Source organism: Mustela nivalis, assembly GCF_964662115.1.
Source record: "Mustela nivalis genome assembly, chromosome: 10".
In the NCBI taxonomy this organism is placed as follows: domain Eukaryota; kingdom Metazoa; phylum Chordata; class Mammalia; order Carnivora; family Mustelidae; genus Mustela; species Mustela nivalis.
The window spans coordinates 42,504,886-42,521,618 of record NC_139029.1 but is presented as its reverse complement, the minus strand read 5'-3'; the positions used below and the strand labels follow the sequence as shown (position 1 = coordinate 42,521,618).

General features: G+C 45.4%; 1 long non-coding RNA gene across 4 annotated transcripts in view; it reads right to left on the bottom strand.

Annotated features, from left to right (window-relative positions):
• LOC309842135 overlaps positions 1-11,748 on the bottom strand; it is a 31,950-nt gene extending 20,202 nt beyond the window's left edge. For 3 of the 4 annotated variants that reach the window (XR_014299515.1, XR_014299516.1, XR_014299517.1), the window contains exons 1-3: positions 11,637-11,748; positions 7,204-7,262; positions 2,561-2,626 (exon numbers count right to left, since the gene is read on the bottom strand). This is a non-coding gene — a long non-coding RNA (uncharacterized lncRNA). The remainder of the gene's footprint in view (positions 1-2,560; positions 2,627-7,203; positions 7,263-11,636) is intronic. The other variant, XR_014299518.1, reaches the window with a different exon arrangement.
• Between the last annotated feature and the right edge of the window lie 4,985 nt (positions 11,749-16,733).

Sequence of the window (16,733 nt, the reverse complement as noted above, 5' to 3'; positions counted from 1 at the left end):
GCATTGGTAGGGGGGATAGAAACATAGATCAATGGAACAGAAGAGAGAACCCAAAAATAGATTCACACAGGGACGCCTGGGTGGCTCAGTTGGTTAAGCAGCTGCCTTTGGCTCAGGTCATGATCCCAGCATCCTGGGATCGAGTCCCACATCGGGCTCCTTGCTCGGCAGGGAGCCTGCTTCTCCCTCTGCCTCTGCCTGCCATTCTGTCTGCCTGTGCTTGCTCTCTCCCCGTCTCTCTCTCTGATAAATAAATAAAATCTTTAAAAAAAAAATAGATTCACACAAACACCCAAATACAAAAGTCACCCAATGGAAGAAGAATGGCCTTTTCAATAAATGACTCTGGGGTAATTAAACATCCAAAGAAGCAGGAAAAAATGAACCTCAACCTGAATCTCACACCTTATACAAAAGTGACCTCAAATGGATTACAGGCTGCGATGTAAAGTGTAAAGCTATAAATCTTGGTGGAAAAAAAAAAAAAAGAAAGAAATAAAAAATGTTAAAGATACATAAAAGAAAAACGGAATAAAAAGGTACTTTGTAGATATTAAAATGTTTTGCTCTCTGAAAGACCCTGTGAAGAGGAGAAAATGGCTAACTACAGACAGGGAGAAAATGTCTATGAACCCCACAGCTGACAAAGGGCTGGATAAACATTGCTCAAAATTTGAAAGTCAAAATAAAAAACAACTTAAGTTAGAAAGTAGGAAAAAGGTGTGTAGAGACATTTCACTGAAGAGGATGCATGGATGGTAAATAAGCAGATGAGAAGATGTTTAATGTTGTTAGCCATTCGGGAGATGCAAATTAAAACCACAGGGCTATGTCACTACAAATCCATTCCAACGGCTAAAATAAAAGAAGGACAACAGCAGATGCTGGTAAGGGTTCTGAGAAACCGATCTCTCACACATTGTTGGTCAGAATGTACATCCATTCTAGAAAACAGTACATCAGTTTTTAAAAGAATGAGCCAGGCAACTCCAATACAAACCAGCAATAGCATTCCTAGGTATTTATTCCAGAAAAATGACAACTTACATCCATGTAAAAACCTGTCCATAAATGTTTACAGCAGCTCGTTTGTAACAGTAAAAAACTAGAAGCAACCCAGATGTCCTTCCAATTTTTTTTTTTTACAAATGCCAAAAATGCCACTAAATAACCATTCTTGTGACATGTCTTCTTTTATACATGTGGGAGCTTAGCAGACACTGCTGGATGCTTGCCCATAACCCATTCTCATCTTCTAAGATTATTTTAATGACTGAGACAGATGCAATCACTGCTCTTTCTTTTTTAAGATTTATTTATTTATTTGTGGGGGGGCACACTCAAGGAGAGAGGGAGAGGGAGGAGCAGACTCCCCGCTGAGCAGAGACTGATAAAGACAATGACCACGACAGTGATGATGATGACCCAGGGCTCCATCCTAGGACCCTGAGATGAAGGCAGACCTTCAGGTGACCTGAGCCAAAGTCCGTGTTTTAACCGACTGGGTCACCTAGGCACCCCAGACACCATCCCTGCTCTTACAGAGCTCAGGGTTTGGGGGAAACATTAACAAGTAAACAAGGATGAACAATTAATTGGTTCATTAATGGGTTGTTGTTAGAAACCTCTCTGAGTTCACAGCTACCCCAACCCAAAAAGGTGCCAAACTCAACAGCTGACGTCACCATTTTACACAGAGGAACTTAGGACTTTTTTATATTTTTATGTAAAACTCATCACAAAACTTTCCAAAGGACTAGGTGACAGCCCCAGGAACCCTAATTAAATCTCTCTGATTTAATTAGAAACACTGAGTTTCTCTGATCAATGGAGCAAGGAACAATTTGCCTGACTTAATTATTTTGTAAAAAAGATAGTTTTTCACCCTCTTCTTGGAGCTATGTATTAATGAGTCCATAGAGTAAGTGAGGTTATGAAGAGCTCATACAACTAGAGTCAGATAACCCCAGCTCCCCCAATTCTCCACAATTAGCCTTTATGTAACTTCCTTGGGTCTCAGTTTCCTCACTTGTAAAAAGAGACTGCATGAAAGTACCCACCTGATTAATAAAGCAATTGTATAAGTTAAATAAAATAATGCATACTAATGCACTCAGCACAATGCCTAATACATAGCAATTTCCCTATCCCATGATCGTAGTTACCTCTTATCCATGGGGGGATACGTTCCAAGATCCCCAGTGGATGCCTGAAACCACAGATAGTTCTGAGCCATATATATAGCCTGTACATAAACACACATACACTATACATACAAACCTGTGATAAAGTTTAATTTATAAATTAGGCACAGCAAGAGACTAACAACAGTAACTAATAATAAAAGAGAATGATTATAAAAACAAGAACAATCATAAAAGTCATGTGAGTGTGGTCTCTCTCTCACTCTCAAAATATCTCATTATAATCTACTTATCCTTCTCCTTCTTCCTCTGCTTCTTCTTCTTCTGATGAAGAGACATGATAATGTGCCTATGTGATGAGAAGACATAAGAGAAATGATGTAGATACTGTAACATAGCATTAGGCTACTACTGACCTTTTGAAGATCTATCAGAAAGAGGACCATCTGCTTTCAGCCGATGGTTGACCATGGTCACTGAAACTGTGAAAACTAAAACTGTGGATAAAGTTGGGGGGGGGGGGGTGCGAGGAGAGACTATTGTGTATAATAGTGAAACCTACAGATTATTTCCTTAGAATGACTCTTAGGAGGAGTAGAAGTACAAATCAAAGACCTTGAACATTTTTAAATCTCATGATTATCAAAATATTTTCTACAAATAGCTAGACTAATCTGGGGAACCTGGGTGGTATAGTCAGTTGAGCAACCAACTCTTGGTTTCAGCCCAGGTCGTGATCTCAGAGTCATGGGATCGAGTCCCACATGGGGCACCAAGCTCAACACAGAGTCTTCTTAAGTCTTTCTTCTTCCCTCTGCTCCTCCTATTCATGCTCTCTCTCGCTCGCTCGCTCTCTCTCTCTAATATAAATAAATAAATCTTTTTAAAAAAAGAATAGGTAGACTAATCTACATTCCCACCTGCTATGTAGAGAGCAACTATCTCTCCTTATCCTTTACAGCTTTGTGGGCTCTTATTTTAAAGTCTTTGTAACTGGGGGCACCTGGGTGACTCAGTTGGTTAGGCATCTGCCTTCAGCTCAGGTCGTGACCCCAGGGTCTTGGGTTTGAGCCCTGAGTCAGGCTCCCTGCTCAGTGGGGAGTCTGCTTCTCCCTCTCCCTTTGCCCCTCCCCTTCTGCTTGTGCTCTGTCTCTTCCTTTCTCTCTCTCAAATAAATAAATACAATCTCTAAAAATAAAATAAAATTTTTATAATTCGACAGACAAAAATTTGTATATTCCTTTCCTTTGTGTTTCTTTGATTATTAGCAAGTTTGGGAAAATTTTTAAATGTCTGTTAGCTATTTGTATTTCCTCCCTGGTGGATTATTGATTAATAATAATCAATATATATACCAATATAATTATCAGGATCTTAGTTTTTATTGATTTATAGAAGCTCTTTAAATATTAGGGATATTAATTCTTTGAAGGTAGTGTGTAATTTACTATATATATGTGGAAAGGTTGAGAGCAGTTCTAGTGGTTTGTCATTGGAAGGGTAAGTAATGTTTATGGGATGCAGGTGACCTTTAAGACTTTTAATTCTGCACAGATGGTAAGGCTACCTTTTTTTCTCTTTTTAACTACCTATATGTAATTTTCCATCCTCCATAGATCTGAAGATAAAACTGCTATTTATTATTACGAGAGTAGCTATAGGGGGTCTCACAGGTGTCCCTCTTCCTACCCAGTGTGAGTGTTGCTGACAAAATTCTCCTGTCCCCTTCTATACAGAAATGAACCAAACAAGACCACCCTCACCAGAAAGAATATACCACTCCTTCTTCTGTTTCACTTGTCCATAAACCTCAACCAATAACGGGCTGACCTTTGAGTACAAAAGGTCCAGTCTCTTACTGTGAAATGGCAACCTTCATGGTCTAGAGCTTTCCCGTGGAAGCTGGCTGGAGTCAGACTCGGGAGGAGACTGCATTCTTGCTTGTCTTTTCTCCTCTGCCTTATGCCACTTCCCTCTATCTCCTTCCCAGGGAGTGCTCTCCCAGTACATCTCTTGAACAAGAATCCCTGCCTCAGGCTCTGCTTCTAGGAAATCCAACCTAAGGCCATGCATGGCCTTTCCAGGAATAGCCATTTCTGTGTGTACCTGTGTTCCCCCAACCATTCTGAGATGCACTTTTTTGTGGCTACCTTGAGTATACAACTACTTGCTTTTCCTTTACGGTTAAGTAAACCAAGTGATGAATTGTTCAGTAGCTTGTCCAAGGTCAGTCAGTATGTTAGTTAATGTTTACTGAGACCTCTGAGGCAAAGTAACCTGAATGCGAACTTTGGGGCAATGGCAGCTAGGGCTCTGGCTTCGCCAGTGCCCTGATGAACTGAGATCTCACACCTCATTCCCAACCCCAGGGCTGGCTCTCTTCTGTGCAGAAAATGATTCGCACCGGGTGGGCACCTCCAGTAGAAGGTACAGAAAGTGCCTCACTCGGAAGCCCGCACAATCCTACATGGTTGGAAGTCGAGAATGTCACAGTGATTCTATAATCTTATGGGGAGGCTGAGGCCCAGGAAAGTAAAATTACTTAGGCAATGCCAAGCAGCAAGGTAGTACAGCCACAGCTGGCCATCCTAGCATAGGGGAAAACTATGGACCTAACCGTAATTTCTTTGCCTTTGATCCCCCCTTATCTCCTAACCTAGCAACCCCTTTTCTGTTCCTTCCTTGCCGCTCAAGCTCAGCCCTTGATGGATTTGCCTGAAAGCCACTGTCCTTTACCTCCTCGCCAACCTTGCATGACTGCCTCGTCTGCCTCAGTTGGTCTTCTCAACTCCTGCTCCCAGCTCCCCAGGTGCTGCTGGAGAAAGCAGCACAGGCCGACTGGTTCATGGTTTCCCTATCCATGGACCCCACCTCTGACAGCTGTGGCTACTCCGTGGTTTGCTCTCTCATTCCCATCCCTGCCCACCCCTGAAAACAGGCACACTCTTTACAACTTCTTTGAGAAAAGACAGATAACAATGTATGCACCCTCTGAGCTGTCCATCCTGCCGCAAGAGAATTTATATCAGCTCCCAAATACCTCACCTTTTCTCTGCCCCTTTCACTGTTTCCACAAAGGCTTCTGCTCCTGAGGGGCCCAGACGCTTGGTGCAGACCCTCGTCTCTCTTCCCACCTTGCTCTCTCACCACCACCAATAAGCCTGCAGACTTGCTCAAGTTCCTCCCATACTAAAAACACACCAACCAACAAAATGCTCCTTAATTACAACCCCTCACTCAAGAGCCAGTGGCCCAGGTGACTGAGGGGGCCAAAGTGGCCATGACCGGGTCCTGATCTCCTCCTCAGCCCCAGCAGCTCCCATTCCTCACCGCAGACTTGCTCCTCTGGTCACATGGACAGGCTTCTAGTCCCCTAAGCACATGACGCTATCTCTGGGCTTACTGTCTTTGCCCATATAAGTCCCTCCTTCTGGAACATCGTCCCCCTCCCGCCTTCTCTCTTCCCCCAAGACTCAGTTTAGCAGCTGTTTCCTCCAGGAAGCCTGGTTTGATAGCCTAAAGCCATTCTACCACTTATCCAAGTGGAGCTCCTCCCTGCCTGAGCGTACCCCTGGGCCAACTACCACTGGTCCCCTGACTGCACGACAGCCACACCATGTGTTTCTGTGTTTGGGGCTTATACTAGCCCCAGAGAGGCCCAGGTAGGGGTATACCCTGGCTTGAATGGGGTGCCAGCACCGGCACATAGGGATTTCTCAGAACCTGCTTATTCCCCTTGTGCTTCCTGCTCTGGTGGTTTCAAGGGCCGCCCCCAACCCCTCACCCCTCACCTCCCACCCCTGCCCCTGGCCTGGGCTCCTACGACCTGGTGACAATGCTATGGCAATCCAAGTAGACTATGACCTTGACCCTGCTGCAAAGTGCTGCCACTGGCATAGGATCCGAGCTCCAGAAAGTGATTGTTAAAGTGATTGTTAAAGAAGTCAAGTCCTTTGTATTTTGCAACCCCATGAAGGGGATTTGTGCAACCAGAACATCTTTAAAAAATGTTCCCTTTATCTCCTCCATTCCCTGACATGTCACAGATCCTTCCACACCAGGGTCTTTAATACTCCTGCTCATCTTTGCTCTCATTTTCTTGTCCTTTTGACATCACTGTGGCCTAAAAGAGCAAGACCGGCAGAGCCAAAGCCTCCGCAGAGCAAGGGTACAAGGGACAAGTTGAGCCCACTCATTCCATCTTAGGAATGGATCCTAATTCACCTGTCTATTTGCATCCTATTTGCGGTGTTTCTAATGTTTTACTATTGTGAGATGTGTCTCAAAGAACATCTTTTTTTTTTTTATCTTTTTTAATTTTAAAAATTTAATTTTTTTCAGTGTTCCAAAATTCATTGTTTATGCACCCACACCTAGTGCTACATGCACTATGTGCCCTCCACAATACCCACTACCAAGCTCACCCAACCCCTCACCCAGACAGATTTGCCCCAGAACTTCCACTTAATAGTTTTTGTTGTTTTTTAGAGAAAGAGAGAGAGAGGGAGGGACTGCAGGAGCAGGAGCAGGGAGGAGAGGGAAAAGCAGGTTCACCCCTGAGCAGGAAGCCTGACATGGGGCTCAATCCATGACCCTGGGATCATGACCTGGGCTGAAGGCAGATGCTTAACCCACTGAACCACTCAGGCACCCCACTTAATAGCTTTTTAACTTTGACCTGGAACAAATTTCTTATCATCTCTCTGCCTCCATTTCCCCAGATGTAAAAAGATATAACAATTCCTATGCTACAGGGTCGCCATAGGGATCTAATGAGACAAAAACTGCAAAGTACTTAGAACAACTGGCAATCAAAGCTTCTGATCAGCTTAAGGTAACAAAATTAGTGCTGAATTGGTGTAATTCCAGATCAAAGCAGAGGAGCTTCAGAGTTTAAGAAGAGTTTACAGGGGGACTAGTGGCTGGAGTGTTAAATCAGTCAGTGGAACATGAATCTTGATCTCCTGGTTGTAGGTTCGAGCCCCATGTGGGGTATAGAGATTGCTTAAAAATAAAATCTTAAAAAAGAAAGAAGAAGAAGAATTCATGGAAAACTCACCATGTGCCTGGCAGTTATCCTTGAGGGTCATTATTATGAGAGGACATTACCCTCTTTTTCTGACAAGGAAACAGAGATGAGCTCACCATCATCACTTTGCAAGCAGGTAACAAAGCTGAAATCCCAACTCAGTTGATCTGATAGCAGAATTCAAGCTCCAGTGTCCTTAGCCATTGCCAAGATGATTAAACATGCACATAAATACAGCAAAAATCTGGAGCTCCTCTCTACCTTGGTACACCTCTAAGAATCTTCAAATTCCAGGTGAGGAACCACTGGCATAAATAAATCCCTTTCAAGATACTAATCACTTTTTGTTTCAGTGTTTTATTTTTACCACTTAAATCTAGATAGTTTTTTAAATGGTCTACTCCTTTTTTTTAAGATTTATTCATTTGCTTGAGAGAGAAACACACACACACAAACACACACACACCAGCTTCCCTGTTCCCCCATGCCCCCACACCAAACAGAGAGCCCAACGCAGGGTTCAATCCAGAACCCTGATCATGACCTGAGCCAAAGGCAAACTGTCAATGGAGATAGGCACCCAGGCACCTCTCTACCTCCTTTAAAACACAAACAAACAGGGGCGTCTGGTTGGCTCCGTCGGTTGGGCATCTGGCTTTTGCTTGGGTCATGATCCCAGGGTCCTGGAATCAAGCCCCACATCAGGCTCTCTGTTCAGTGGGGAGTCTGCTTCTCCTCTCCCTCTGCCTGCGGCTCGGCCTACTTGTGCTCGTTCTATCAAATAAAGAAATAAAAATCTCAAAAAAAAAAAAAAAAAGAAAACTTGGTTCTATATGTTTTCCCCCTCTTTGTAAGTGACTACAGTATTTACACTGCACTGCCCAAAAATACAAGGAAGTTCATCATACACCATTCATTCACTTAACTCTAAATACTCCCAGTCCGTATCAGTATGCAGACATCAGTTTTCTCTAACTCTGAGCTGAGAAGTGTGTAAATACTCTCCGTGGCCCTATTTTGCATTCCATCCTTTTTACTCAACAGACGGTTCAGACCTGCCCTGCTGACATAATTCATGTCCTTGTCTTTTGAAATCAGCTCTGTTTTGTTCACGTGTAACAGCTCACCTCTCCACCTTCCAATTTGGGGTCCACGTGATGAATGAGAGCTGCAAATATTTGTGGGGGTGTTGTTTGTGTTTTAACAATTGACCTTCTTTCCTTTTTAAGTTACCTACTTGGGATATTTTCCCCAAAGTGAGAGTGCCATCCCCCAGAGTAGAAAAGTATAAAGAGGAAAGTATGGACACTGTACTTGGGCCTATGCTTGAAGGTTTTCCCTACCACCCACTCTCAGGGCTTCCTAAACTTGCTCAGTGGAATGGTAACAATACCATCCCCACAAAGATTAACAGTAAAATGAAGGACCCAAACACAGAGTAAACCCTAGCTAAATGAAGGCAGCTGTTGTTGGCATTACTAATTTCAGGCTTTTTTTTTTTTTTTTTTTTTTTGCAAGTTACCATCTGACTTTCCAGCATGCACAGTAAATATTTACTTAACTAATTAAGACTTCATCATTTAGATTGATCTTATTTCAAGTGTTTTTCCTTTACGGTGTTTTCTTTTTAACCAGGCCTCCCAAAGACAGCACACCTTCACTCAAATATTAATGGGGGAATTTATTAGTTCATAACAAAATGCGGGAGGAGGAGGATCATAATAAAAGTATTTAGAGCTTCCCTTCACATCAGTGCCATATTAATAACTACCATTTATTGCTGTCAGTCTACATGCCAGGTCCAGGGCAAGAAGCTGTATGGTGTTTCCTGAGGCAGTCCTCACAGCTGTGCAAGTTGTGAATCACAATGACCATCTTCAAGATGAGAATACTGAGTCACATTGATGTCGTGGACCCATCTATTCAGATGGAAGAGGCTGAGTCCAGTTTCAAATCCAGGTCTATGTGATGCTAAACACACATGCTCTTTTTGACACCAGACCGCTTCCCAGGGAATGGGAATAAGCATCTCCAAAATAATCATGGACATGGGGACGCCTGGGGGACATACTGGGTCATGCTAGGATCTCTCTAGAATCTGCTGTTTTGACGAGCATTCCTTGCTGGACACCTACACTGGGAACCACGATTTAATTTGATATTCTCATTCCCAAGGCCAACATTGGGTCGGCTTCGAGTCGACTCTCGAACACGAAGTCTGGAACACGGAGTCTCAAACAGGGAGTCCCCCCAACCCCTGTTCCTTGCTACTTATTGACCTTGGACAGCTCTCTGGATCTCCTCTAATCCATAAGGTGAGAATAATAATAGAATCTAACTCAGGGTTCTAATTAAGAAAATTTAAAAAATTAAAAGAGCGAATGTATGTACAAGTTCCTAGAAGAGTACCCAGGATCCTGTTAGATGTTTAATAAGTGTTACCTAGTCTTATAAAAATAACACGTTCTTATTAAATGAGGGACTAACCTATTTCCAATCTAGGTGTCCTTGTCCTGCTCTCTTTCCTTCCCTGCATGGTTCCCTCATCCTATCCTTCATGGGACAAAAGCTGTTTAGAAACTATTTCTGCCTGGGGATAGGAATTTGGGAAGAAAACAAAATTAAACCAATCAGGCTATAAAAATTTCTCTTTGCAAAGATGGCTTTGAGCCAGGCCTGCTGGCAGTCAGAGTGTCAGAACCAAGGGGAGATGAAGGGTACAGTTCCCTCCAGAAAATGCCACTGTCGGGATCGATCTCTGGCATGAAGTCAGAGCATGTCGTCTCTGTGACAGGGCAAGCCAGACTGGACAGTCAGCTTTTGTTGCCCCAGAGGCCCCCACAGAGTTCAGGCCCTAACCCCCAAGTGTCAACCAGTTAGAGTGTCCCAGCAAGAGACTGAGGGCAGAGCCAGAGCCACAAGGTGGGTCCCCGCTCACAGGGCTGGGCAGGCCAGACCAGGATGTGACACATCCGTCCCCGAGCTGGGCAGAGGGGTGCTTCCCTCAGGTACCCTGAGGCAACATAACAACCGTGGGTTGACCCAACCATGGGTCCTGAGAGAGCCCTGACCAGAGCCAAGGTCAAGGTGGGGAAAGAGAGCTCAGTCTTCCAGGTAGTGAGAAAGCAAGTGCAAAGTCCCAGGGGAGTAAGGTGGGTGGAAGAGTGGAGGGAGAGTGGCTGTGAGCTGGGGAACAGTGGGCTGGGCGGAGGGTGGTGCCAGCTGCCACTTGTGGTGTGGGGACTTATCACTCAGCATCTTCAGGCTGTGTTGGGGAATTTAGTTTTTATCCTAAAGTAAATGGAACATTTTACACAAAGGAGACACATGACCAGATTTGCATTTTTAAACAATTCACTCAACAAATATTCTTGAGCAACTGCAAAGATCATGCAAAGCGCTAAGAAGGCTATTAGGAGAACAGATACCCCTCACTGAGCACTCAGAGAATATTTCATTAGGAATGTTCGATAAATGGAATATATAGGATTCGATGGCAGAAGAGGGTGTTTCCCAAGTGGGATCTGGGAAGTCGCATGAAGAAGGTAGAATCCGCATGTGGAGACTTTTACACATGTAAGTGTAACATAGCCTACACGTCGTGTAGACACCACACTGTGACACTAGCATCTGACCGCCTAGGCCAGAAGCCTGGCTCGAGCACTTACATAAGAGTTGTGAGACCTCAAGCAAATTGCTTAACCTCTCTGTTCATTAGTATTCTTTTTATTTGAACCAGACCTTAAAGGAGAAGAGGGATTTGGACATGCAGAGTGTGTATGAGGGAAGGGGGAGCAGAGATGGAGGACAGGACGGGGAAGAGCATGAGTGAAGGCACAGGAGGCTTGAAGTGGGAGAGCCACGCCGCACGTTTGGCTGGACAAAGTGTGTTGGGGAACTGTGCCTTACGAAAGGGTATTAACACTTTTCCAGAGCCCTGAGTGGCTGAGTCAGTTAAGGTCATGATCCCAGGGTCCTGGATTAAGCCCCACCCAGGTCAGGCTCCTTGCTCTGCAGGGAGCCTACTTCTCTCTGCACCTTCCCCTCCAACCCCACTCATACGTGCACTCTCTCTCTCAAATAAATACAACAAATCTTTAAAAAAAAAAAAAAATTTTTTTTGGATTTTTACCAAGTGCCAGAGCTCCACACATGTGACTACACCTCACTTTCACAACCACACCACCAGGGAGCTGGGATTGCCTTTTTTTAATACTCAAAGAGACCGATGTTCTAAGACAGTGAGTAGCTTGACAAAGCTTATCAATGGAGAGAGAGGATTAGAACCCAAATCCTCTGTTCTTGGGAAGAACAAGCTCACGCCAGCTCCGCTGTGACCATACTCACACCACCCCATCCCCCACCCCAGAGCCGGACAGCATCTTTTCCTGAACAGGAACCGCACCCTGCCCAAGCACATCCGGGACCACTCCCACGGAGGACATCCGGAGCCTGAGCCGTACCTGGGAAGGTGGTTCAGGAAAGGGAATTCCAAAAACACTTTGAGCAAAATGATCCTGTCAGACAATGACTCCCAGAGGAGGCCCTTTGAGGAGTTCCACATTCATTTGGATGTGTAAGATCTCTGGAGGTTTTGAAAACTTCAGTCACATTACTTTATATTCACACCTCTGTGTTACCTTGGAGTAGTAACAAATTAAGCCCGAATCAGCCATTCACGCTGAATGATTTTATAACGCTTTCTCCGCTCCCACAGCCTGGCTATTTTAAATGCAAGCTACTTGCCTAAGGAAGCAGATATGTGAAATATGCATTAAAAGAAGGTGCATTTAAAAAAAAAAAAAAAAAGAATGGGCGCCTGGGTGGCTCAGTGGTTAAGCCGCTGCCTTTGGCTCAGGTCATGATCTCAGGGTCCTGGGATCGAGTCCCGCATCGGGCTCTCTGCTCAGCAGGGAGCCTGCTTCCTCCTCTCTCTCTCTCTGCCTGCCTCTCTGCCTACTTGTGATTTCTCTCTGTCAAATAAATAAATAAAATCTTTGAAAAAAATAAAAATAAAAATGAAGAAGAAGAAGAAGAAGGAAGAAGGTGCATGAACTCCTCCAAGATCCTCAACCCTTTACTTCTGAAATTCCTTCTTCAATGAGTCTCCTCGTTCTTGGCCACGTAAAAAGAAGGAAGCATGGGCAAGAAAAGAAAGGTTACTTCTATTCCCCCCAAGCATTCATCGTGTGCTTTTTGTGTTGCACAGTAAATTCTTCCATGAAAACAACCAACCAACCAACCAGCGTGTCTTTGAGAATGGGAATCGACCGTTGAGTGAGAATTGACATTTGGTGAGTTTAAAAATAGACACTCCAATAGAAAGAGCATCTGCCCGCTAAAAATACGAAGCAACACAGGCCTGCTGCACTCTGGGTGCGCTGACCAGGTTATTAGGCTATTTAATAATGCCCTATTTTTAGGGCTGGGAGGCAGGGAAAAACAGGCTAGCTTCAGCGGCTCAAATAAGCACATAACGCAAGGACATACAGGGTAGGTCTCCCAAGCACCTAGAATTAAGGGCTTGTAAAAGAGAACCAAGTTTTCTGTGGCAAAGCAACGATGTGGCCAAGACGTCTGTGGCTTGCATAGGCTGCTCAGGATAATGGGGAGGAGGGTTGGGGAGGGCCATCTCCATTCTCATTTTGCTGGTAGATACATGGATTGGTAGACAGATGGGAGCTCCCCATCTGAGGAGCGTTGACGGGCCACAGAGCTGGCCTCCCTCTCTAGGAAGCTCTGCTTTCCAGTATCCCCAGCAGCGAGGGCTCTACCACATTACCCAACTCCGGAAGATGTCCGATGCCCCTGCTCGGGCTTTGGAGTCAGAAGTGAGTGGCTCAAAGAAGGATGGAGAGTTGAGAATTCTTTCCAAGGGTAGCAGCAAAGGCAGCAACATCTAGTTCCCGAGGGAGGCATGACCAACGGGCACCGGACACCCCTGCTGACAGGGACACTGACTGTGACACCAAGCATTCAGGACACATTGGCCACAGTGGCCCCATGGAGTCGGGTCCCTCACTGAGATTCTGGCCCTGGTTTTGCCTGTGCAAAGTTCCCTGTTCTTGCCGGTTCTCTGGGTCTGGTTCTTTAGGCTTCCTGGTAATCCTGTGAACTGGCCAATATCCTTTCCATCAGTTCCTTTTCTTCTTAAATTGCCCAGAGGCAATATTTGTTCTTTGCCACTAAGAACCCTGACTGCTCTAACAGCCCAACCCTGTTATTTTACAGATGCCATTAAGAGTGTGAGGGAAAGACACCCAGCTAGTTAGCATTAGATCCAGGCCTCAAAAGCAGGTGACCCAGCAGGCTTTCGCCCACATGGCACATACAGTCTTAGAGAAGCAGAGATGTGCTTTGTCCCTGAGATGTGCTTGGTCTTAGACGCCTCATTCACACCCACCATCAGAGCAGGACATTTCCATTCTTTCCTGCCCACGGGTCCCCACGGTCACGGCCTACCCACCAGATTGTTTACATCCTTCCCCAGTCATTCCAAATGTCACAACCTACCTACCCTCCATCACTTTCCCTCTAGGCCTTTCCAGGCTATGAAGTCTTTCAGGCTTCCTTTCTTCCTAAAAGTACTGAGTACCTCTATGTGCCTGACTCCACACAAAGCCCTAGGGATCCTATGGTGAGGAAAACAGAAACAGACTCAGACACCATGAAATACCCAGTGCAGAGGGGAAGACCCCACATTAATCAAATAATCACGCAGGCATATAACCACAACCACAATAACTACGAAAGGAAAAGTGTAGGCTCTTATAACAGCGTTTTGCTGAGGGCCCCTTTCTAGTTGGGAGTTCAGGGAGACTTCCTGAGGATTAACATTTGAGCTGGGATCTAAAAGTCAATTAGGTTTGTTTGGTGCAAGGAGGGGAGGGAGAACTCTAAGCAGGGTCCTGATGCAGAAGCACAGAAGTAGGGAGTGAAAGCAAGCCCATGAGCCTGGCAAGTGGAAAGCCTGGGTAAGGTTGGGCGGAAAAATGGGGGTGGCGACAGGTCACTGAGAAGCCTACAAACCTTGTGAAGGGTTTTGCTCAGCAAAACTGAATGATTTGAAGCAGAGGCGCCACAGGGCCCTACTGTATTTTGAAGAGACAGCTGTGGCTGTCCTGTGAAGAATGACTTGGAGAAGAGACGAGAGTAAGCCTAGGCAAGTGAATTAGCAAGTCATGGCCACAGTTGAAGGGGGACGTGATGGTAACTTGTAGTCGGGAGATATGATCAGCCTGGGGAGAGATGCAGTAAAATCAACAGGATAATTGCTGGATGGTCAGAAGAGTTCTCTTCCAGAAGAGACAGTGTAGAAAGGCTGGTTTTGAGAGGGGACACCATGAATGTGGTCTCAAGTAAATTGAATTTGAGGTGCCTTTTAGACTTTTGAAAGGAAGTGTTGAAATATATGCATCTGAATCTCAGGCGAGAGGATTGGATGAAAGATACATATCTGAGGGTTGTTATTATTATAGATAGTCATTGAAGCCACAAGAGTGGATGAGTTCAGGGGGGAGACAGTACAGAGTGATGGAAGAAAGAAGCTTAGGAAATAGCCTTTAGGAATCACATTTAGGGGCACCTGGGTGGCTCTGTCAATTAAGTGTCCAAATCTTGATTTTGGTTTAGGTCTTGATCTCAGGGTCATGAGATTGAACCCCAAGTGGGGCTCCATGCTGGGCATGGATCCTGCTTGGGATTCTCTGTCTCCCTCTCCCTTTGCCTCTCCTCCCCCCACTTAAAAAAAGGAATTATGATATTTAAAGATCAAATAGAGGGGTGCCATCCAGCAAACAATACTAAGAAGAAGTTGTCAAAGAAGGAGGAGACAAACCAGGAGAAGTTTTCACAAACACAAGTTAGCAGGCGGAGCTGGCATCCACAGCTGAGAAGTCAGGGAAGCTGAGCGCTGAAACATTGGCAATTGGTTTAAGCAACACAGAGGTCAGTGCTCATTTCAGGGAGAATCATTTTTATTGCATGACGGGGGTGGAAGCCAGGCTGAAGTGAGCTGGGAAGTGAGAAGAGCCTGGGTGGTAACCACATAATGATGTCAAGGCATCAGGCAATCTTTCTAGAAGTTTTACTCTGCAAGAGGAAAATAAAACATGGTGGGGCTGGGCTCCAGGGAGGAATTCTTCAGGCTACATGAAGTTGGGCATTTTTTAAAATGTTGATAAGAAGCATACATAGGACAAAAGGAATCGAGTATTTTCTATAAAATTGATCTGAACATTGTTAATGGGTAACATGAACATCGCCCACCTCCCAGGAAATTCTGATGTTTCTATACATGGGTGTTGGATGACGGAGCCCAGGTAATGGGTGATGTGGGACTCTCTGGTGTCAGTTACATTTTCTAGTGTCATTGCACTGCCCCAGCCGACGTTAACTCCTCTATCCCACCAGACACTTGATTTGTGTCTACTGCGATGCTCCTCCCAGTGTTGCGATGTGATTTACCGTCCATCTCTCCCGCTCATTGTATATTCCTCATTTTGTACAACATACATTATACGTTCCACATTTTACCCATTTTTATATCCGTGGGCCAAGAACAGAGCCTATAGAGCAGGGCTCTGGCATTGCTCTGGTCACATGTGCCAGAATTGAGCAAGATGGCGGCCCTGCCTGACCTTCTGCGCCCGATAAATGTTTATTGGACGAATGAATGAGCAAATAACAACCACCACAAGGTGCAACGGGGCCTCTGAATGCGAACCCTGGATCTCAGAAGGGATTGTTCACCCACCCGTGTCAACCGGAATTCCTCCATGTGGCTAGCCCTATAGCGAGATAATCTGTGTCTTGAAGCAGTGTGACTTCGGATGCTGAGAAGGGCCAGGAGCAACTGGGAGGAGGACGCCACAAGGCTTGTTCTCAGAGACAGAAGCGTGGTGAGCTAAGTCAGCGCTTCTTGGGCCAAGGCAATTTCTCAGAGAACCCAGGCCTCTTAAATCAACCCTTGCCTGAATTTCTTGCAAAAAAGAGCAATGTTTTGGTAGGAGCAGGTCAGCAAGTATCCCCCAATGTGGTGCAATTGCTTCAAGCCCAGGCTGCATGCAGCCTCTGGAGATCGGTGTCGGGTGTGCAGTCTTCCCTTACTCCCTTCATTCCTTGCAGAGTCCAGGTCTGGGTGGTTTCATTGAGGAAAAAAAAACAACAGCCACAGCCACGGAGTTCTACATCTGCTTCCACCTTCTCTCCTGAATGGTCCTATCCAGAGGGAATCTGTTGCTCTAGGGTTTTCTTTCACCGGAAATACCGAGCGCACTGATACTAATTGGCAAACTTCACTCTCTTTGCCACTAACTCTCCCCCTTCCCCGACACACACACTCACCTCCTTCCTGTGCCTACTCTGTATCCCAAGGCACTAATGTTAGAGCCATAAACGTGGGCTCCCGTGCCCTCTGGGTTCCAGCTGGGTTTGACACCGGAGGGAGACTGAGAGCTAGACCCATTCCTCCATGTGCCAGTAAGGACTGCACCCCTCCAGGATCTCAGATACCGACTCGGGGGAACCCCTCCTTCATGACTCCAGCTCCCACAAGGCCT